The 21,206-nt window shown below is 38.6% G+C and overlaps 1 protein-coding gene across 7 annotated transcripts in view; it reads left to right on the top strand.

Annotated features, from left to right (window-relative positions):
- LOC131692000 (terminal nucleotidyltransferase 5C) overlaps window positions 1–21,206 on the top strand; it is a 360,737-nt gene that overhangs the window by 229,452 nt on the left and 110,079 nt on the right. Inside the window, exon 1 of one of the 7 annotated variants that reach the window (XM_058978822.1) lies at window positions 14,486–14,567. The exons of the other annotated variants lie outside the window; for them this stretch is intronic. The gene's annotated coding sequence lies outside the window, so the exon portion shown is untranslated. Of the gene's footprint in view, window positions 1–14,485; window positions 14,568–21,206 lie in introns of those variants that run through there. 7 annotated transcript variants of the gene reach the window in all.

The raw sequence follows: 21,206 nt of genomic DNA, 5'->3' as shown, positions 1-21,206 counted from the left end.
CAAACTGTCATCCAATAATTAAATGGTGAATAATAAAAAGAACTGACTAAACTGGATCAATAAAATGAAGAAACTGATTAAAATATATGAACTGGGAAAAAATAACAATTTAATAAAATGACTAAAATAAATTAAACTTTTTTAAATTTTTCGGGCTTGCGGTCCTTTTTCGGGCTTGGAGTCCTTTTTCGGGCGTGGGGTCCTTTTTCGGGCTTGCGGTCCTTTTTCGGGCTTGCGGTCCTTTTTCGGGCTTGCGGTCCGTTTTCGGGCTTTTGGTTTTTTTTCGGGCTTAAGGTCCTTTTTCGGGCTTAGGGTCCTTGTTCGGGCTTGGGGTCTTTTTTCGGGCTTGGGGTTTTTTTCGGGCTTGCGGTCCTTTTTCGGGCTTGGAGTCCTTTTTCGGGCGTGGGGTCGCTTTTCGGGCTTGCGGTCCTTTTCGGGCTTGCGGTCCTTTTTTCGGGCTTGGGGTCCTTTTTCGGGCTTGGGGTTTTTTTCGGGCTTGAGGTCCTTTTTCGGGCTTAGGGTCCTTGTTCGGGATTGGGGTCCTTCTTCGGGCTTAGGGTCCTTGTTCGGGATTGGGGTCCTTTTTCGGGCTTGGGTTTTTTTTCGGGTTTGAGGTCCTTTTTCGGGCTCGGGATCCTTAATTTTTGAGGCTTGCGGTCCTTTTTCGGGCTTGGAGTCCTTTTTCGGGCTTGGGGTCCTTTTTCGGGCTTGGGGTCCTTTTTCGGGCTTGCGGTCCTTTTTCGGGCTTGCGGTCCTTTTTCGGGCTTGCGGTCCTTTTCGGGCTTGCGGTCCTTTTTTCGGGCTTGCGGTCCTTTCTCGGGCTTGGGGTTGTTTTTCGGGCTTGAGATCCTTTTTCGGGCTTAGGGTCCTTGTTCGGGATTGGGGTCCTTTTTCGGGTTTAGGGTCCTTATTCGGGCTTGGGATTTTTTTTTCGGGCTTTAGGTCCTTTTTCGGGTTTAGGGTCCTTGTTCGGGCTCGGGATCCTTTTTCGGGATTGGGGTCCTTTTTCGGGCTTGGAGTCCTTTTTCGGGCTTGGGGTCCCTTTTCGGGCTTGGGCTCCTTTTTCGGGCTTGCGGTCCTTTTCCGGGCTTGCGGTCTTTTTTCTGGCTTGGTGTCCTTTTTCGGGCTTGCGGTTTTTTCGGGCTTGAGGTCTTTTTTCAGGCTTAGGGTCCTTTTGCGGGTGGTTTTTTCGGGTTTTTGAGGTCTTTTTTCGGGCTTAGGGTCCTTGTTCGGGCTTGGGGTCCTTGTTCGAGCTTGGGGTCCTTTTTCGGGCTTGGTGTCCTTTTTTGGGCTTAGGGTCCTTGTTCGGGCTTGGGGTCCTTTTTCGGGCTTGGGGTCCTTTTTCGGGCTTAGGGTCCTTGTTCGGGCTTGGGGTCCTTTTTCTGGCTTACGGTCCTTTTTCGGGCTTGTGGTCCTTTTTCGGGCTTGGGGTTCTTATTCGGGCTTGGGGTCCTTTTTCGAGCTTGTGGTCCTTTTTCGAGCTTGCAGTCCTTTTTCGAGCTTGCTGTCCTTTTTCGGACTTACGGCACTTTTTCTGGCTTACGGCCCTTTTTGGAACTAACGGTCCTTTTTCAGGCTTACAGCCCTTATTCGGGCTTACGGCCTTTTTTCGGGCTTGCGGTTCTTTTTCGGGCTTACGGCCTTTTTTCGCGCTTACGGTGCTTTTTCGAGCTTGCGGTCCTTTTCCGGACTGACAACAAAAGCCTTAACATTTTCCATGTAATTGTGTCATGGAGAAGCTACCAGTTAAAAAGTTTTTCTAAAGATAATAAGAAACATGTTTTTGAAAAACAAAACAATAGTTTTTGATTCAATCTGTTTATTTGAGAAGGCACGGTAGTACTAAATGTTAAAGGTTCCAATTTTCGCATTTTGCATTTTAAATTTCTTAAAACTAGAACATTACAATAAGGAATTTTCAAACCCACATTTAAAAACTAAACAGCAACTTTTAGACTATATTAGAATGAGTGAACCCAGTGCCGTAGAATGCGAGGCTTTGGGCATGGAGCATAAAATTGTCATTTAGATTCCAGATGTATGTTTTGTGTTGATAATTAGCACATAAAGAACGAATGTCCGGTGAACGAAATCACACCAAGTTCCAAATGCGCTAATTTACTCGGAAACCATAAATCAAAATTTCATGTCATGGCCTATACGAGAAAAATAGCTTAAATTCCCGTACATCGCGACAAAAACAAGAAAAAAAATTACCTGCTTTTCCAGGTGCCTAGGTAGCTTTGCTGAAAAGAAATTAACATTCTTGCAGGAATCAATGTTTCAACAGATGATTGCAATGCTTAAATCTTAAATTTTCATGTTTGAACTATTTGAGGATTTGCGGCTAAAATTGTAATAAGTTCAAAACTCAGTAATGCACTTCAGGTGATCATTTAAATTTATTATATTCAAATGCTCGTTCATTTCAAACATGTGAAGGCTAATTTTCAAATTCTTAAGGGTGCATAATGTGCATATTACTGTCGTGAACGAAATTTTTTAAAAACAAATATTAAGTTTAATTGTAATCCCAGTTTTATTATTCTTCGATTTGATCGTATTGTTGGATTAATCAGAGGACTCATAATAGTAGTTAACTGCAGAATCAAACATCCCATTTTGCCCTCCTTTGACAAAAAGGCGATTGAATGTTTGGGTATAGAAGTTGAAAACGATCTTGCTCTGGCACCTAAGAACACAAACAACATTTAAATAAGCATATTTTATGACAAACTTTTCTAAAATGTCTGTCTTTAGAGTGGTGCGCCATTATAATGAAGATAGCTTAATTTCTCTCACAATGTCACTAAATATCGTACTATAATTCTAAGTGTTTTACATTTACTTGACGAAAATAAAAACCTGAAAACAGAAATGGCGCGTATTAACTAAGAATTGCAGAAACTGCTTGGAGAACAACCCATCGTATGTACAGTAAAAAGTAATCGCAAACAGCCATCGAATCCTTTGAAGATGGTTTCTAGATACTAAAAAGGATATCTCGGCTTTGGATTTTATAGTAGTCTATGTACGGAGAAGTATGATAAAAACTGATGATCTAGTAAGAAATCTGTGGTAGAGGTAACACATTATTTTTTGCCACAACCTCCATCTCATCAAGTTTGCTATATGTACACGATCATATGACAAAATTACAAGCAAAATTACAAGAACAACTCAGGTGAAACATTCTTGTTCGACCAATTTTTATGTTGGCGACGGTTGATTTTATCCTTGAGTATATAACCCCAATTGCTTAAAATAATGACCCTTGAAAGCAATTGAAAATTAAAGGAACAGAATATATTTTTTTCAATTTGACTTGCAACTTCCCTCAAAGCGAACACTTCCAAAGACATTCCAAAAATTACGGAAGTCCCGAACCACTTGTAATTAAGTGCATCTTTATATCAATAAAAATTCAAGAGTTTCTTCTAAAAGTGCCACAATAACAAGAGTAAGTAATGAAATCTCTGCATACCTAATTAATTTGTCACTTCCCAACAGCAAGACTTGCAACAGGTGTTCATTCGTGCCAATTAACTAATCCGAACATAAATCGATTTTAGACCCTCTTTCCTTCTTTGGCGAACGACCATATTTCGGAAAGTTTAGGTGCTCTACGAGACGGAACATTTTCCCAGTTCTCCTGCATTAGACTCAATTTACTAATTTGTTTGTTGTCGTCCAAAAACCCCCGAAGAAACTGGAAAGCAAAAGAAAAAGAAAACCCCACCGCGAAAGCCTGTACTCTTCATCCATTTGGGTTCAAGATCCATCATCCGTCCGAGTGCGTTGCTGCGCGGCCAAAACGACGATTGTCATAGTTTTCGCCGGGGATCCCAGAAGTGGGTCGTTGGCACAGAGCCAAACAGCAAAAGAAAAAAATGGGTCTTTCCCATCAACTTACTTAGCGTGTTGCAGCGTAGACAGCAGTTCTGCTTCCAACCCCCCTCCCCCTCCCCTTAGCAGTGGAGACGCCGAAAAGTTGGTGCCACTTTGTAATAATAAGGCGCTTAGTGCCGTAATGTGCCGCTTTTGTAGTTTGCCGGGCTGCAACCGGTTTGGGACAAGCATAACAACTCAATCAGATAGTCTCCCGAACAGATGCAACCCGTCGCCGTCGTCGTCATCGTCGCCACGGTGCAGCCTGATGGAGAGGCAGGTACACCGCAATGGGAAAGCATTGCAACTGACTAGATCAGCTGATTTCTGAGAGTGAGGTACCGCATTCTATGGCTACGATGGCAGCGGGTTACGTAAGTTCGCGTCTTTTTTTTTCGCCACAGCAACTAAGAGTTTCATTCATTCGACAACGATGACGACGATGGCGCACATTTGCTCGTTCAGCATATTCAAGCGCGTGCTTTTTCTTTAAAGGTAAATAACTACATACTACGAAACCGTTGAATAATGACAACCGCGGACCGCGACGCTATCTTTTTTTGGTTTCGTCGCAGTCGTCGTCGTTGACGATGATTTCTGCAAGGCATCCTAAGCTACTTCGCAGATTTGAAAGTACTTTATTCAAAGAAATTGCATCGTGATTGCTTGGGAAGCTGCTTACGGGTTCAACTGCCATTTTTTGAGGATGAATAAATGTATGGGGGCGTTTGCTGGAATTTGACGCGGTTAGAAGAACTTGATGTGGAATGCTGTACAATAAACCGCACGCCGGTCGTTGTTTGTTCATAACGGGTTCGGAGATGCCTAAGATGTTTACCACCGACCCGTGCTTCTGAGACTTGATGACGACAATCGGTTGTGCAAAGGGAAGCGGTGGCGGGCGTGATGAATTAACCGGACTCCCTCGACACGGAGTCTGGTAAAACATTTATGGTTTTACATAAGCTTGAATACCGTGTGTCAAGTTGCAGAGCATCATCTCCCATACAAACGAGATACTGTTGATCGATACCAGTCGCTTGGGGTGAAAGGGGCTGAGTTCCTATTCTGAGTGGGTTTTTTGGAGCTTACGCATTTTTATACTACACTTTATATTATGTTTAGGAGCGGAAGGGCGGAATAATGCAAAAGAAATAAGATTTGGTTCTGAAAGCAAACAGAATCGTAAATAAGTTGGGTTTGAATGTTTCGTATTCCACTCGTCAGTAACTGACATCAACTTGCTATCAGTTAGACGATATACGACGTTAGCCTCGTTAGCGACCCAGAGCCTCTGTGCTTAGCCAACCGAGACATCACTCGGTACCAGTCAGTTCCTTTAGGCGTTCACAGATGTTGTGCGAACTGTTTGGATTTAATGTCTGATGCCAATTTGGTGTTAGTTTGGAAGTAGCGTCTAACTAACAACAAGTTGCTGTCAGTTACTGACGAGTGGAACACGCAACATTTAAATTCAACTTATTTAGGTTAGCATTTGTGCCCTTAAAGGGGGCGTCTGGTGCAAAGTGCTCAAACCGAAAGCAACAATTGATCTTTTGTGTAAGAGAAGTCCAACTTAAAAATTGGTTGCAACTATAAATTGGTATTTCAACTGTACACTATTGAAAAATCCGTATTATTGCTAAAACATTGGGAAAACGTAAGAAAACAGACAAAGTAAAAAAAATGTTATCAAATTTATCTGTGTATTTTATTAGCACACTATTGATAAATCCGTAAATACGCAATAAATAGGGAAAACATACACAATTTTCACAAATTTGCGCAAGACTTTCCCTAACACGGACCTCATCTCGACATTCCTAAGCGTCCTGACCATTCATCGCTTGATATAAAAGGAACGTTTTTGACCGAATTCCTTCATTGCCATGCCTGCTCTGCTGGCAGAACCAGTTGGATTATCGCTATTGTTGCTTGTAGGATAGCTGTTAGATCTTTCATTTCATCACGAGCTACGGAAGGGGAACGTTTGGTTTATGCCGTGCGTATCAACCGTGCAGGCAAGGCTCAAATCGTTCCATATGATTCTCGTCACGTATCCCAAAGCATAGTTATTAGCAGACCGCCCTTATTAGGACGAATACATAATGGAAAAAGAATTTAATTAGAAAATTCCATTTTTTAACTAGTATTAAATTTGTGCTTGGTAATTCTGTACCTTTACCAGTGAATCATAATATATGCAAATATTCTTCAAAATAATCTATCAACCCGATAGTTTTTCCAAACTTTTATGGAAATCAGTGATTGTGGCAACCGAAAACCACACCAAAAAGAATAATTAAAATATTTTTATTTGTCGCACGAAAGGATGGTCTTCCGTCTGCACCAAAAAGTTAATAAAAGAGATCGCCTTGTGTTACATAGTGCTCATTGACATGAGCTACGAAAGAGGAATGTTCGTTTGTGTGTATGCAGCAGAAACGAAACGCCACGGCGTGACAAGGTTCGAATTGATTCAAAGGATACTCGTCCCGTATCCCAAAACATAGTTATTAGCAAACTGTCCTTATTAGGACGAATATATAATGGAAACAAATTTATTTGCACCTTTAAGGGTTAATAATGCTGCATTTTCAATGTAACTGCGGTCGTGTCTTGTACATAACCCTTTAATATTTTCCTAAACGCAATTTCTTGAGAACCAGAATTTTCGTTGGCGGAAACAAATGGTTCTTGAAGGAGCAAACTCCATACTTCGCAATTAAGGCCCCCTGTTGGAGAGTTCACCATCTATCTCTACATCCTGGGCGGGTACACAGACAAGAAACTTCTTCGTACACGGCCAAGTGGTATTTAGTTAAATCTCGCATATATCGATGGCTTATCTTTGCCCTTATTTAAGTTTTTTTATGAATGTATACCAAATTCGTTACTGGTACTTTTTTTTTGAAATTGGCTTCTGAGATGATTATGACTTTCATTGGTTTAGTTTTCGATAAAAATACACCAAAAAAAAAATTAAGCTTGGACAAGGAAAAGTTTTTTTCAAATAACTTTTTTTTTCTTAAAAGTGTCCAACTTTTTGACGGTAGGTAGGGAACCTATAGTGGAACAAATTTTCATCCAAATCAAAGATGTTTTTGTTTGAAAAATGGATTTTAAATTTTTAAAATCGATTTTTTTCAGTGTAGAAGTCGATGAAGAATTTTTTCAATATTTTTATTAAAAAAATTAACTAATTGTGCGCGGATGATCGCAAAGGGCACGAGCGTTTGTATGTGAACGTGTTTGTCGCTTGCGCTAGCGTGTATGTAACTTCGCGTGCATAAGTTTTTGCATGACTCCTATCATGAAATTATTTCTCTCAACAGTGCATTGATAAGACAAATGCGCTGCAGAAATAAAATAGAGTCAAGATTTATTTCAACTTTATTTATCAAACACTCGATCTTCTTTGTGTCGAAATAGGGGACATGAGATGATTGTGCGGTTAGCCGCTATTGCGATTCCTCAGCCTAACAGTACAATCAAATCGATGAATAACAAAATTAGGGTTACTCTTCAATGTAATATTTGGTTTTAAAATATTTCTGTCACAACAATAAGCACATTGTGTATCCCGAAGAAGCGGAAAAATTTGTCTTCGCACGTTTTTAATGAATTAGCGTTCTAATTTAGTAAATAAAAATGAGCATGTAAAATCATTATTAAACTTTAAATTCATTACAATTTTATTTGCAAATTCACACCCAGTTTAAACTGCTTCAAACATGGAGGTAGAATTTAACATTACAGTCATCAGTTGAAACACTGATTGCTGCAAAAAATTTAATTTCTCTTCAGTACTGCTACTAGATCGATTGGAACACAGCAAGCGTTATGTGAAGATGAAATTTAAGGCGTGCTAGTCATCGGTGGTTTTCCCAGGTTACCTGCCGCTGAAGCATAAGATGACACTCCATTGTAGGATGGTGTGACCGAGATAGAGGATCCTTGTATGGGTGGAAAAGTTGTATTTCAATTTTGGATTGGTTGAACACTGGACTGCCCAGAAAATAACGAATTGTTGAAAACTCAATGGGCCCACCCCTGAGTCCTGGTCTCACCAGGAGTGTGATTCAAATTTTAGCCAAATCGGACAAGTTTAGCTACCGGACTAGAGCGTGTTCGAAGTTTGTATAGGATTTTTCAACAATTCGCGTGGAGAAAATCACGTAACTGACATTTGACGAATTTCGCGCCAATTCGAACAAATGTTGAAACCACCCTCTCAGATTTTAATGAAACTTACTGTACATGAGAACTTTGTCACAAAAAGTCTCTTTGCATACTTTGTTTTTCCAAAAATGATCTAGACTGCATTTTGAAAAGGGTCAAATTTTATTTCAAATGTAGTCTAAAAATCACAAATCCTACAAAAAATGTTGTAGGCGTGATTTTCACAAAATTAATCAAATTTTTGAATAAAAATATTGAAAAAAATCTTCATTGACTACTACACTGAAAAAAAAATCGATTTTTGTAAATTTAAAACTTTTCCTTGTCCAAACTGATTTTTTTTTCTGTGTATCGGAAACTAAACCAAGGAAAGTCATAATCATCTCAGAATCCAATTTACCAACTGCCAGTTGCCTGATACATGCAAAAAGTATCAATAACGAATATGGTATTCGTTTGGAATATTGTCCTGGTTACCTGTACCTTACCTGCATCAATACTCAATTCACCAAATAACAGTACTATAAAACTAAGGCCTTAAAGCAGTCTAGTAACAACAGTTGTGAAGAGCAGTTCTAGTAAAATTATGATCATGGATCACTTGTATAAATCAAAGTCCGAAGTGTAATCGTAATAATTTACGTCCGGAAGTCGACATCTTGGATTTCAACATGGCATCAGACATAAATGTCTGGCTCCAACTCGTCAAGACCATTCCGAAAATACCCAGTCAGTCTAGATTCTAGATTGTGAGCTCTGGACTCTGCGCTCTTCACGCTGGATTCTGGACACCAGGTTCTGGCCTCAATATTTTGTGCTATGGACTCTGGATTCTGAACTATGGTCTCTGGGGTCTTGATCCTGGACTCTGGAATCCGTACTCTAGACTCTAGACTCTGAAGTCTGTACTCTGAGATCTGGAATCTGCACTCGGGACTCTGGATTCTAGACTCTTTGCTCTTCCTCCGGGACTCTGGATTCTGGACTATGGGCACTAAACTTTAGATTCTGAACTCTTCACTCTCATCGTTGGATTGTGGACTCTTGGCGCTGGCCTCGTCTTTCTGTACTATGCACTCTGGACTCTGAACCATGGGATCTGGTATCTGGAGTCATGATCCTTCACTCTGGAATCTGAACTTTAGGCTCTGCACTCGGGTTTCTGGATTCTGGACTGTGGGCTCTCCTCGGGACACTGGGCTCAGTATTATGGGTTGAGGACTCTGGTCTCTGGACTCCGAACTCAGCTCTAGATAGAACTCTGGATGCTGAACTCTTCACGCTGTGTTCTGGACTATGGATTCTCGCCTCGAGATTCTGTGTTATGGACTCTGGATTCTGCGTTCTGGGCTCTGTACTCTGGAGTCTGAACTCTTACCTCAGTATTTTGGGTTAGGTACTTCGGGCTCTGGATTCTGGTCTCAGTGCTCTGAACACTGGCCACAGTAATTTTGGTTGGGGACTCTGGGCTCTGAACTCTGGATCCAGGATTCCCAACTCTGTTCTCTGTACTCTGGACTCTGCAATCTCTGGCACTCGCCTCGAGATTCTGTGCTATGGTCTTTGGACTGTAGATTGTGGTCTCTGAGCTATGTGCTCTGGGTCTTGATACTGCACTTTGCACTCTGAACTGTGGACTCTGAACTCTGGACACACTCTGCACTCGGGACTGTGGATTCTGGACTCCGGACTCTGGGTTCCTCTCCTCAGGACTCTGGATTCTGGTCGTGGGCTTTAGATTCCAAACTGTGGGTTATCGAATCTGTATTCTGGACTTTGAGCTCTGTAACCTGGACTCTAAACTCTGGTCTCACTATTTTGGGGGGATAGAGGCTCTGGGCTCTGGGTTAAGTGCTGAGGACTCTGTGCTCAGTATTTTGGGATAAGAACTCTAGACTCTGGTTTCTGGGCTCTGAACTCTAGGTTTAGGAATATGGACTCTGGCATCTGAACTCTGGATTCTGAACTCTGAGCTCTGCCTTCGGAACTCTGGGTTCTGATCGCTGCGCTATGTACTCTGGACTCTGCATTCTCGACACTGAACTCTGGATTCTGGACTCTAGACTCGCCTCAGTATTTTGGGTTAAGGATCGCGACTCTGGATTCTGGTCTCTCTCCTCGGGACTCTGAACCCTGGGCTATGGAATCTGGGTTCTCTCCTCGGGATTCTGGGTACTGGTCTCTGGGCTATGGACCCTGAATAAAAATACGCAGAAGAAAATCAGTTTGAACAAGGAAAAGATTTTTTCAAATAACTTTTTTTCCTTGAAAGTACCCAACTTGACTTTTTGACGGTAGGTAGGGAACATAGTTACCTATCTTGGAACAAAATTTCATCCACATCAAAGATAGGGTTTTTTGTAAATCGACTTTAGATTTTTAAAATCGATTTTTTTTTTCAGTGTAGGAGTCGATGAAGAATTTTTTCAATATTTTTATTCAAAAATTTGACTAATTTTGTGAAAATCACTCCTACAACATTTTTTGTAGGATTTGTCATTTTTAGAACATAAGCCATTTGAAAAAAAAATTGGTAAAAAAGTTTGACCCTTTTCAAAAGACAGGCTAGTTCATTTTTGGAAAAACAAAGTATGCAAAGTGACAAAGTCTTCATATACAGAAAGTTTCATTAAAATCTGAGAAGGTGCTGCCAACTCTGAATACGATTTAGCACGAAAATCGTCATTTACCTACAACTTTGTCGAAGACTGCATAAGAACTTATTTTTACGAATTGAAACTTTGGTTTAACCGAATAGTATGTTTGGAATAGGGTCATCTTTTGGCTTCCAAATTTAAATACATATATTACTGCATGGAGGGCACCAACGCTAACTTTTGATGGAAGAGAGATAGAATATGGACATATTCACAAAAATTACTGGAAATGCTTGTACTACAATTTTAAAGAAGACACCTAGTTTCTATCTCTTTCCGTTGAGAAGTTAGTATTGGCGCCCTCGATGTGGTGAACTGTGGAATTTAAATTTTCTATGCAAAATTCTCAAAGAGAAATTTTTTTTGAACGAATCCAATTTTTTGTGTATAAGGACACAAAACCCAACATAAACATAAAGTCTGGTTTTAGATTTTTGGATTCTCCTCGTCAGTAACTAACACCAACTTAATGCTAGTTAGATAAGTCCTAACTAGCATTAAATTAGCGTTAGTTGGACAATGAAATCCAAAAAGTCACACGTCTTGCATGAACGCTAAACAACTGGCTGGTACGGATTGATGTCCCGGTAGTAAGCACAGAAGCTCTGTTTGTCGACAAGGAATGTGAACCCAAACCGTCTTTTGGTATAAGAACCAAACGCCTGGTATTATGCAAAATTCTCAAAGAGAAAAAAAAATTATGGTGTGCAAGATCAATTTTCTAGCGCAACTTTTTTAATAGTACTCGTATTGCGACGAATCTTTCATTACGGAAACATGTAGGTACTTTTCCATCAAATATCTGTGAAGCATTCCAAATACGAACACTAGAGGCGCTGCTACAGAATAAAGAAAGGGTTCGAACATTAAGTGAATCAGCCCTCATACCATACAAGCCAATATTCCTTGAAAAAGATGAAATAACCAACCGAAAATCGGAGTTGAAGCGAAACATCTTTTTACTAATGACTAATTTGAAAAAGTTCCTGAACGTTATAAAATCGATAGTTTGTCTTTAAAACACAATTTCAATAATTGTTTGAAGACAAGGGCTTTCAACCTCTAGACGAAAGCTGTCTGACGTCGCCAACGCTCCTTCGGATTTAAGTGGTACACCTTTGCCTCGAGTAAGTCTGGCAAATTCAGTACTCAAATATTTTTAAAAAATCGGAAAGAACGGCTCATGCTTTAAATAAGGAAAAAACTACGCCACGGTATTCAACCTAATCGCTCATCGGACCTATGCTATATTTTCCCCTAAGGAGAAAAAGTTGGGTGAACACCTATTTTTTCACTAGGGGGAAAATAGGGTAAAACCACATTTGCGTGTAGGGGGCACAGAACCTAAAACTAAATTAGTTATGGGATTTACGTTTCGACTTTATCTCATCAGAATTCGACACTAACTTAGTGATTGGACTAAGCTAGCTCCTTTTCTTGTCGGACATCACGCTCGACTAGGGGTTTGCTCAGAACAGGAACATAAGTTTCATCTCCGTCAATTCGGTGCTTCTCATTCGTGTCACTAAGTTAGTGTCGGATTCTGATGAGACGAAGGCGAAACGCAAATTCCATAACTAATTTAATCATAAGATCTAGTAATCCATTCGGCTTAATGATGTACGAATCGTAATAAAAGAATCGACAAATGAGCAACGTAGGTTATTTAAGCATCATATAGAGAAGACATTTCAACAATAAATTAACCTCAACATTCAACATAACATTTATCTTCAGTTTCCTGGAGAACTCAAAACTGTTCCTGATTAAATCTAGCCAGAATGTTCTAACCTAGAAAGTTGTGCATCTCCCCTGCCCCATAATCAGATAACGCTTCGCTTGCATTAACAATCACGGAGAATTTGCGAAACGAAAGTGAATCCACGCCATCCTATCGGGTCACGTTATGAAAGCTGATTTGCCAACACCGCGACAACACAACCGTTAGGTGTCATATCGGTGGCGGTTTCCTGCCTGAGAGCACAAGTAGCAAAAAAGAAAAAATAAACACTATCCTGAACGCTGCTGCACCTCAGTGTTCAGTTCAGTTCTCGTAACAAACAAACAGCATCAGCCAGCCAGCCACCACCACATTGTCACGTCACGTCACAGGCCGCATCGCCGTGGAAATGGAACACGATATTAGGTAAGACAGACTGGGAGGCAAGCACGGCCATTTTTGATTTGTGTACCGTGTACCGTTTTGAGTGCCTTTTCTCGGTAGCGTGACTCGTTTATTCCGACAAAGCTCTGTTTGATATCGCGTACCTTGTATGTATTTAGCGAATTAATGATGTTACGCTACTTAGATTTAATCGCAGTTGCTATCTTTTGATGTAGTAGTCTCACTGGATTGGATGTGAAGAGTTCTTTCGAGTGATTGAAATTGTTTACGACACTTAGAAAAAACGTATCGTATAAAAACTTGGTTCGTAACAATGGATTGGACTAAGCAGTTTTACTGGATGGCAATTTTAGCTGCGTAAGCGCCACTCTGTATGACTGGGTTAAAGTTTGTTGCTCAAAGTTACTCGAAGCAAATAAATCCATTGTGACAGTTTTCGTTTCAAATCGACACTCATTTCTCCTCTAAGAACTCTTTCTATTTCGTAACTCTTTCATAACAATCATCTCCGCAACGAAGCTCCTTTCACTTTCCTCCTAAAATCTGATGATATCATCTGTTTATTGATCAAAATATACGCGACAACAGCGCGCTTTGCATTCCTATCCCGCATAAGCGTCGCTTACGTAGTCTCATTCAACGTTCCGGTTTCATTCAAATGCTATGATGACATCGGGGTTCCATTGTCACCGTGTTGGACGAATTCCGCGAACAAATTCGATCAAAGCACAAATCGAGAGTGAGAACGAAATGCGAGAAAACAATAACGAAGAAAGCCATGCTACTGTGTTCGCTTCCATTACGTACCTAGGGTAGCATCTTTCGCTGCCCCGTCACGTGAGCTGTTAAAGAATGTCAACAAATTCCTTCTTCACGTGTGCGGGTAGTTTGTTTTTGTTTTTTTGGTTCGATGTTTTTTGCGTTCCGGTTCTTGCTTCGCCGTGCATACTGATTTGTCGTGATTCTTCAGAAGGACAGAACTACACCGATGGGAATTATTTCACTGAGCAGTGATTTTTAAATATTGTCTGACGAATTGTTTTACTGAACCATACGCAGCTTTAAAATCGATAATCATTTGGCGACACTAGTTGGTGTAATTTAAGAATTTTCAAACTAAAATCGAATGAATCGCCCTTTGTTCTGATTTATGGCTGAAAACTGCAGTTGGAATAATTTCTCCCAGTGTAGCCACTACTGTCACTGCCACCGAGAAGCCCTACACGGGCACTCGGTTGCCTAATGACGTACATTGACTTCTCACCGCACATGGCCGGCCGGATCGCTGGTTTGACCGTTGGCTGTCCCAAGGACGGAGCACATGGCCGCGACAATCGAACCAGTTAAGTGGATTTATGCGGGAATGCTTCTTGCGTGATTTGTTGGGGAATTTTGTTCGCATATTCAAGGGCCCAAAGCGGGAATTTCGATTGGATAAGGCTGGATACTGCTTTGCTTGGGTGGGCTTGGAGAAATTACGATCGATAGAGATTAGTGGCCAATGCTGGAACGGTATGCCCGGGGATTACACCAGCACTGCTTTGTTTATTCAATTCTGTGACCTAATTCGAACGACTAATGAACCGAATGGAATGGCGTACTAATGATGTTCTCTTTTGTTTTCTCTTTGCAGGTATGTGTTCGGGCGATTGAATTACTGAGTGATGAATAGGAATAGTTTTTGCCAATTGACGCTGTAATCGCGACGACAAAAGGTATTTCCGGGAGGGGATTTATAGTTCAGGCTTTTGACAAGTGATAAACTAGTTGATTGTATTATGGGTTCAGAGTACAATGTTCTGTCTTCTTAACGCAAGTTTGTTTAGATAAAATCTTGTAAGCTATGGAATTTGCGTTTCGACTTCGTCTCATCAGAATCCGACACTAACTTAGTGACATGACTAAGCTAGCGCTGGATTAGCATAATAAAATCTTTTGTTTTTCTCAAACGAATTGACACTGATCTTTAGAATTACAATAATTAGATGAGTACCAAAATATGTTTTGTTCAGAAGAATTGAAAAATTGATTAAAATTCAATATTCTGACTTATTCGACCTGCAAATCTTAGTTGTACCATTAAGATAATTTTAAACATTTAAAATTTCTACCCTGTGTAATGAAACATCTTTATTCCAATCAGAAACAACTCCATTACCACTGGTTGCGTTTAAAATTAAAACAATTTAGTGCACATATATTTGAAATTGCAAAGAATGTTACAAAAAGATCGGATAATTAAAAAATAGGGAAATTTTCAAAAAAATACCAAAAATCTGTCATGTAAAAAATATCTGTGTCCATAAAAGGAGTTGAACACATTTGTGACGTTACAGAAAAAAATTGTGTATATGGTAGCTCAAGCTAACACTTGCAATTATCAATGTGATACGTTCAAGTGCATGGGAATTTATAGTCGTGGGGAATATTCTACTTCCAAGATTCACAACTGTAAATTGCTTGCCAAACTGAACATTTCTGGTATTCAAGAAACGAATTTACATTTGGAGTAATATTTGTCTTAGTGTAGCATCATCTAAAAATCGCTTAATTTCAAAGCCTTTTTTGGGACAATTCGGCCATTGCAACTGAGCAAGTCAAGCTCGAGTAAATCCTTTATTAAGCATATTTTTTTTCTTATCTTAGAGATGCAAAATATGCAAAAATGCGATGCTGCTGCGCAGTTGAAGATGGTCAAAATTGACAAATTTAATTTCTTTTCAAAAATATTTCACTACAATGTCACAATTTGATTTAGCATCGTCTACCAGGGACCACACAGAACAGAAACAGGCCCGGGGTGTCCAAATTAAGGGGCTCCCAATGCAAACCAATGCACAGTGGTCCAGGAAGCGGAATTAGCAGGAAATAATTGTTGACGCTTTCATCTTTGGATTTAGAGATTTGATGTCTTTGAAACATTTATTGTGCGTAATAAACTGCTTCTTTTGACTGAAGTGGCTTTAGGGTGGTTCTGAAAACATCGAAGTTACGAAAATGATTTTAAATTCCAGTTGAGATAGCACGATACCTTGTTCTACAATTTTCTAGAGTAATCAATTCCTAACAACTTTGGTGAAGATGACAACTTTGTAGCTCAAACCTTACTCATTTTAAAGCCATTTCCATAGCATCACTTAGGGTGTCTCTAAAAAACTGTTTTTTCCGTACAATTCTTAAATGTGATTTTTCTTGTAAAAGTGGTGTTTTGAGCATTTCAAGAGCATAATTAGGGGGAACTTTTGCTGAATAAAGAAAGTTTTTATTTTGTCTGGTTCAAAAGTTATACATGATTTTCACTGAACAATACCCCCTTTTCAAATGTTGATATCTCAAAGGTGTAACGAAAATAGATAATTTTAAATGCATTTAAAAGATAATATTTTTGTCTATCATATATCATTAAATTGGAGAATGCTTTTTTGTCTATTTCAAATAAATCAACTTTGATTAAAAGCATTTTTGTATACAACCTCCCAGCGTTCGAAATGCTCGAAATCTCACGCTCCTGCAGGGACCAATATTTTAGCGAAAATTGAATTAAAAAATTCAAAATTTTTGAGTTATATTATTCTATATTATTATCTCTAGTAGTGGTTAACCTTTGCATAAGGGTAAAGTTATCATTTTTTTAGTCAACGACCAATCAAAATTTTTGGTGAACGAAAGCTTACCAGAAAAATTTATTTTGCTTTTCGCCTTGAATTGACATCCATAGAAAAATCATAACGAGAAATCAAAAAAATGTGTTTAAGAAATGTTTTATTTTTATTCTTTTTATTTTTTTAAAATGTCTTAGATATACAAATTTTGAAAGTTTGTAGTTTTGCTCAGAAATGAGCTATTTTTCAAAAATCTAAGAAAATTTATAAAGTTCTGTGGACAACGTGCGAACAATTTTCATTCATTGCATTAATTTAAAAAGAAGCAATTTTGAGCAATAAAAAGAAATAGGACCATAAACCCAGGTTTTTTTACGCGGGGGATACATAACGCGTAAAAATGCCGCGTTATTTGGAAAATCCGCGTAAAAAACCGCGTTGATTGAAAAAATCCGCGTAAAAAACGCGTGATGCGAAAATCCGCGTAAAAAACCGCGTTAATTCGAAAATCCTTGTAATAAAACCCTCAGCAAAAGACTTAGAATATTTTTGGAAGTTTTTTTGCTCGGATTTCGCAATTAACACGGTTTTTGCGGTTTTTGAATGCAAAAGACTTATTCCTTTAAAAAAATTCTAAGTTCATTTAAATGCAAAGAACTTAGAAGAATTTTGTCAGGTTTTTTCTGCGCGAATTTCGCAATGAGCACGGTTTTTGCAAAAAATATTCTAAGCTCTTTTGAATGCAAAAGACATAGTGGATTTTCGAAAAGCTGGAAGAGACGGGTCTGGACTCCTTATGGCCCGCACCTCAAAAATATGGGTATTTTCGGAATGGCCATGACGAGTAGGTGCTAGAAATTGATGTTTGACGCCATTTTGAAATCCAAGATGGTGTCTTCCGGTTTAGCGAAATTCGCTATAACCCATGCGATATGGGTATTTTCAGAATGGTCTTGACAAGTAGGTGCCAGAAATGAATAAATAAATAAATCTGCATCTTCCGCGCAAGATGGCGACTTCGGGCTTAGTGAGATTCTCTACAACTTAATCAATATGAGTATTTTAGAAATGGTTTTGATGAGTAGGAGACAAAAGGTCGATGTTTGACGTCATTTCGAAATTCTAGATGGCGACCTCCGGTTCACCGAAATTCCCGCATGAAAAATCTCGGCGATCATCCAAAACATCCACGCATATAAGATCTAATCATAAACCAGCGAAATGCAAAATATTTTTATGTGTTCATCCAGAAGAGTGCAGTAAGAATGGAAGTGAGAGAAGAAACAGACGTATATGGGTTTGAATTGATTCAAATTAAACACATTGCTAAAATACAATTAAATTTAACTGTTTAAATATTTTTAACTTCCAAAAATACCCATATTGATTGGGTTATAGCGAATTTCGCTAAATCGGAAATCGCCATTTTGGATTTCAAAATGACGTCAAAAATCAATTTTTGGAACCTACTCGTTAAGAACATTCCGAAAATACCCATATTGACTGGGTTATAGCGAATGTGGCTAACCCGGGAGTCGCCATCTTGGAATTCAACATAGCGTCAAGCATCGACCTTTGTCTCCTACTCTTCAAGACCATTCCGAAAATACCCACATTGAATCTCCGTTAAACCGGAAGTCGCCATTTTGGATTTCAAAATGGCGTCAAACATAAATTTCTGGCACCTACTTGTTAAGACCATTCCGAAAATATCCATATTGATTGAGTTATATCGAATTTCACTAAACCTAAAGTCGCCATCTTGGATTTCAAAATGATGTCAAACATTAATTTCTGGCATTTACTCGTCAAGTCCATTCCGAAAATACCTATATTGTTGAGGTGCGGGCCATAAGGAGTCTTCCAGACCTGTCTCTTCCATCTTTACGAAAATCTTCTAAGTATTTTGCATCTAAAAGGATATTTTTGCAGAAACCGTGTTCATTGCGACATTCGCACAAAAAAACTGCCAAGGTGCTTTGCCTATAAAAGGACATCGAATTTTTTTTCAGAAAAAGTCTAAGTCTTGTGCATTCAAAAGGACTTAAAAAAAGGAATATTTTTGCAAAAACCGCGTTGATTGGAAAATCTGTGTAAAAAACCGCGTTAATTGGAAAACTGCGTTAATTGGAAAATCCGCGTAAAAACCTCGGTAATTCGAAAATTTGCGTAAAAAACCGCGTTGATTCGAAAATCCGCGTAAAAAACCTCGTAAAAACCTGAATGAAACAAGTCTAATAGAAAAGAAGTAAAATTGAAAGATATTAAAAGATCAAAACAGAAAAAAAAAACAAAAAATACAAGAATAGAAAAACAGTAAAGCAGAAATTAAAAGTTGTAGAAACAAAAACAAGCACAAAGCATGAAAAAATTAAAAATGGATAAAAAATAATCATGGAATTCAAACATTGCAATGTTTTTTTTGCCAATGCATTGGCAGGAAAAGGCTATGCAAAATCAAAAAATTGGAACACAAAAAAGGTAAATATAAAACATGAAAAATTCGAAATTTTAAAACTAATATATCATAGGAGAAAAATGTAAAAATTATAAAATAGGAAAATGGAACAAGAGTAGAATGGTAAGATGAAAAAAGTAAAATACAAAGAAGAAATAAAAAATATAGTAAAAGAAATACAGAATAATAGATCCTGTACAAAGACTGGTTTTACCAACAAATTTTCACCCTAGCGAGAAATTTTGGTTTTACCAAATTTTCCTCCTTAGGGTGAAATATAGCATAGTGCAGAATAATAGAATAATGGAACAAAAAGCATTTGAAAACTAGAAGAAAAGAACAATAGGAAATGAAAAAAAGAAAAAATAGAAGATATTGAACTGAAAATTGAACTAACAAAAAAGGGAAGAAAATGAAAGCAGAAAAAGAAACAAATAGGAAAAATTGAGAAACATGAAAATATAAAAACAGAACAGGAACAAAATGAATTTATGATAAAAGAGACTTAGAACAATATTTATATATTGGGGAAAAATGTAAGTAGTATATTTGAAATAATTTAAATACAGTAAAGACCCGATTTTATCAGCTTTTTGACCCGATTTTATCAGCTTCATATGAAAATTAATAGTTGATAGTTGGTAGTTTTATGGGTTCTAGCAGATGATCCAAGTTGAATTCGAGTAAATACTTTCTTGAGCATATTTTTCTTATATTAGAGATCTGATACACGCAAATTTTTTTTTAATTTTTTTTAAATTTTGCACTCAGACCCTCTTAACGGAAATTTAAGCTAAATAACCAGAAAAGGTTATAAGGCTATATCTAGAGACTAAAGAAGAATATTTAAGGTCTTCGGTTTTTGTCCAACAAAGGAGCAAAGCTAACAATCAAAGACCACTGCCGGAGCAGCCCTAAGACCGTTCCAGGGGAACGCGGCCGTCGCAATCTCGGCCGGTTGGATGAGACCACCTACTATTCGCTTTTTTATATTTATTTATTTTCCTTTTTTAGTGTTTGTGTACGAAAACCCGAAAGTCGGATAGAAGCACGTAGGTCGCCCTGCCAATAGGGGTTTGCCGGGTAGGTATATATAACCCAGGGCGGATTCCCGGTAACCCGGTAATAGGATTCACAAAGATCACACCAATAATACTCGTCACGCTAAATACTAGCCATGTGATGATTAAGTTTGCAATGTACAGTCAGTGCCCTGACTAGAATACTGCAGTTGTGTTTGGAAAATTGCAACAAATTTTTTGATGTTTTCGGACTCATATCCGACAAAAAAGTTTCTACTTAAACGCAAGTTTGCAAGCCATGGGAGTCCCGGATTGGCATGTTCGGATGCCGCCCAAGAGTGAATCTTGTGCTTAATCTATATTTGTATTTAAATAGCAAATATAAATTCTTTTATCGCATATTCCCGGTTGTAGCGCCGATTGTACGCTACAAAGAATCAGGAAAATTTCCACTTGGAATACGGTACAGTATCTACCAAGCAAATGAGATTGGTCTAATCTCATTTCACGACAATAGACACCAGTACCGGGTTGGCCCTCCAACAATGAACCTTCTGTGTAGCAAACTACGTATTCTTAAAGTAGTCCATCCAGCCAGGCAGCCATTCCTCGCGAGGAGGAATTCTAGAACTTTTATTCAAAACGTCATATCTTCAATGAGTGACTTTCTTTGTTTACTTTCTCTTTCGATTTTTACGGCGTCACTATAGCACTTTTCACTTATTATACAGTACAGACGGTGGTTTTGACCACCATATTACGTAGAGTAAAGCGATAAATGATAATGCGCCCGAAATATTAACAGAAGAGAAAGTAAACAATGAGAGTCACTCATTGTAGATACGTCCTTTTGAAAAAAAAGCCTATTAGTATTGAAAGTTGGCAAGGAAAACTACATGTAAGTCTAAGGTACCTAGGAACAAGTATATACTCACATTCACTTTTTTGGCGCATATTTTACTACTTGATGACGAAGAGATTGATTCTCTTTGTTTACTTTCTATTCTGTTCATTACTCGGTCCCTTCAACATTTACTTCTCAATTAATGGCATAATATTCTAGTATAAACTACACACGCGAAGTGTCCAAAATTGCAGCCAAACGGACTGTCAAAAGTGCAACCAAACGAGCATGAGGATTTTGAGAGGGGAAGTATAAGAGGAAGCGCATGCAAAGCTTACACGGAAAAAAATCCGTTCATAAATTCGTGAACAAAAGGTCACGATTTCGTGAACTGAACGATTTACGAAAACCGTGACCAAGTTCTAGAA

This window comes from Topomyia yanbarensis, chromosome 3 (assembly GCF_030247195.1).
Source record: "Topomyia yanbarensis strain Yona2022 chromosome 3, ASM3024719v1, whole genome shotgun sequence".
In the NCBI taxonomy this organism is placed as follows: domain Eukaryota; kingdom Metazoa; phylum Arthropoda; class Insecta; order Diptera; family Culicidae; genus Topomyia; species Topomyia yanbarensis.
The sequence above is the reverse complement of the archived record's forward strand: the minus strand, read 5'-3'. Positions and strand labels throughout refer to the sequence as shown.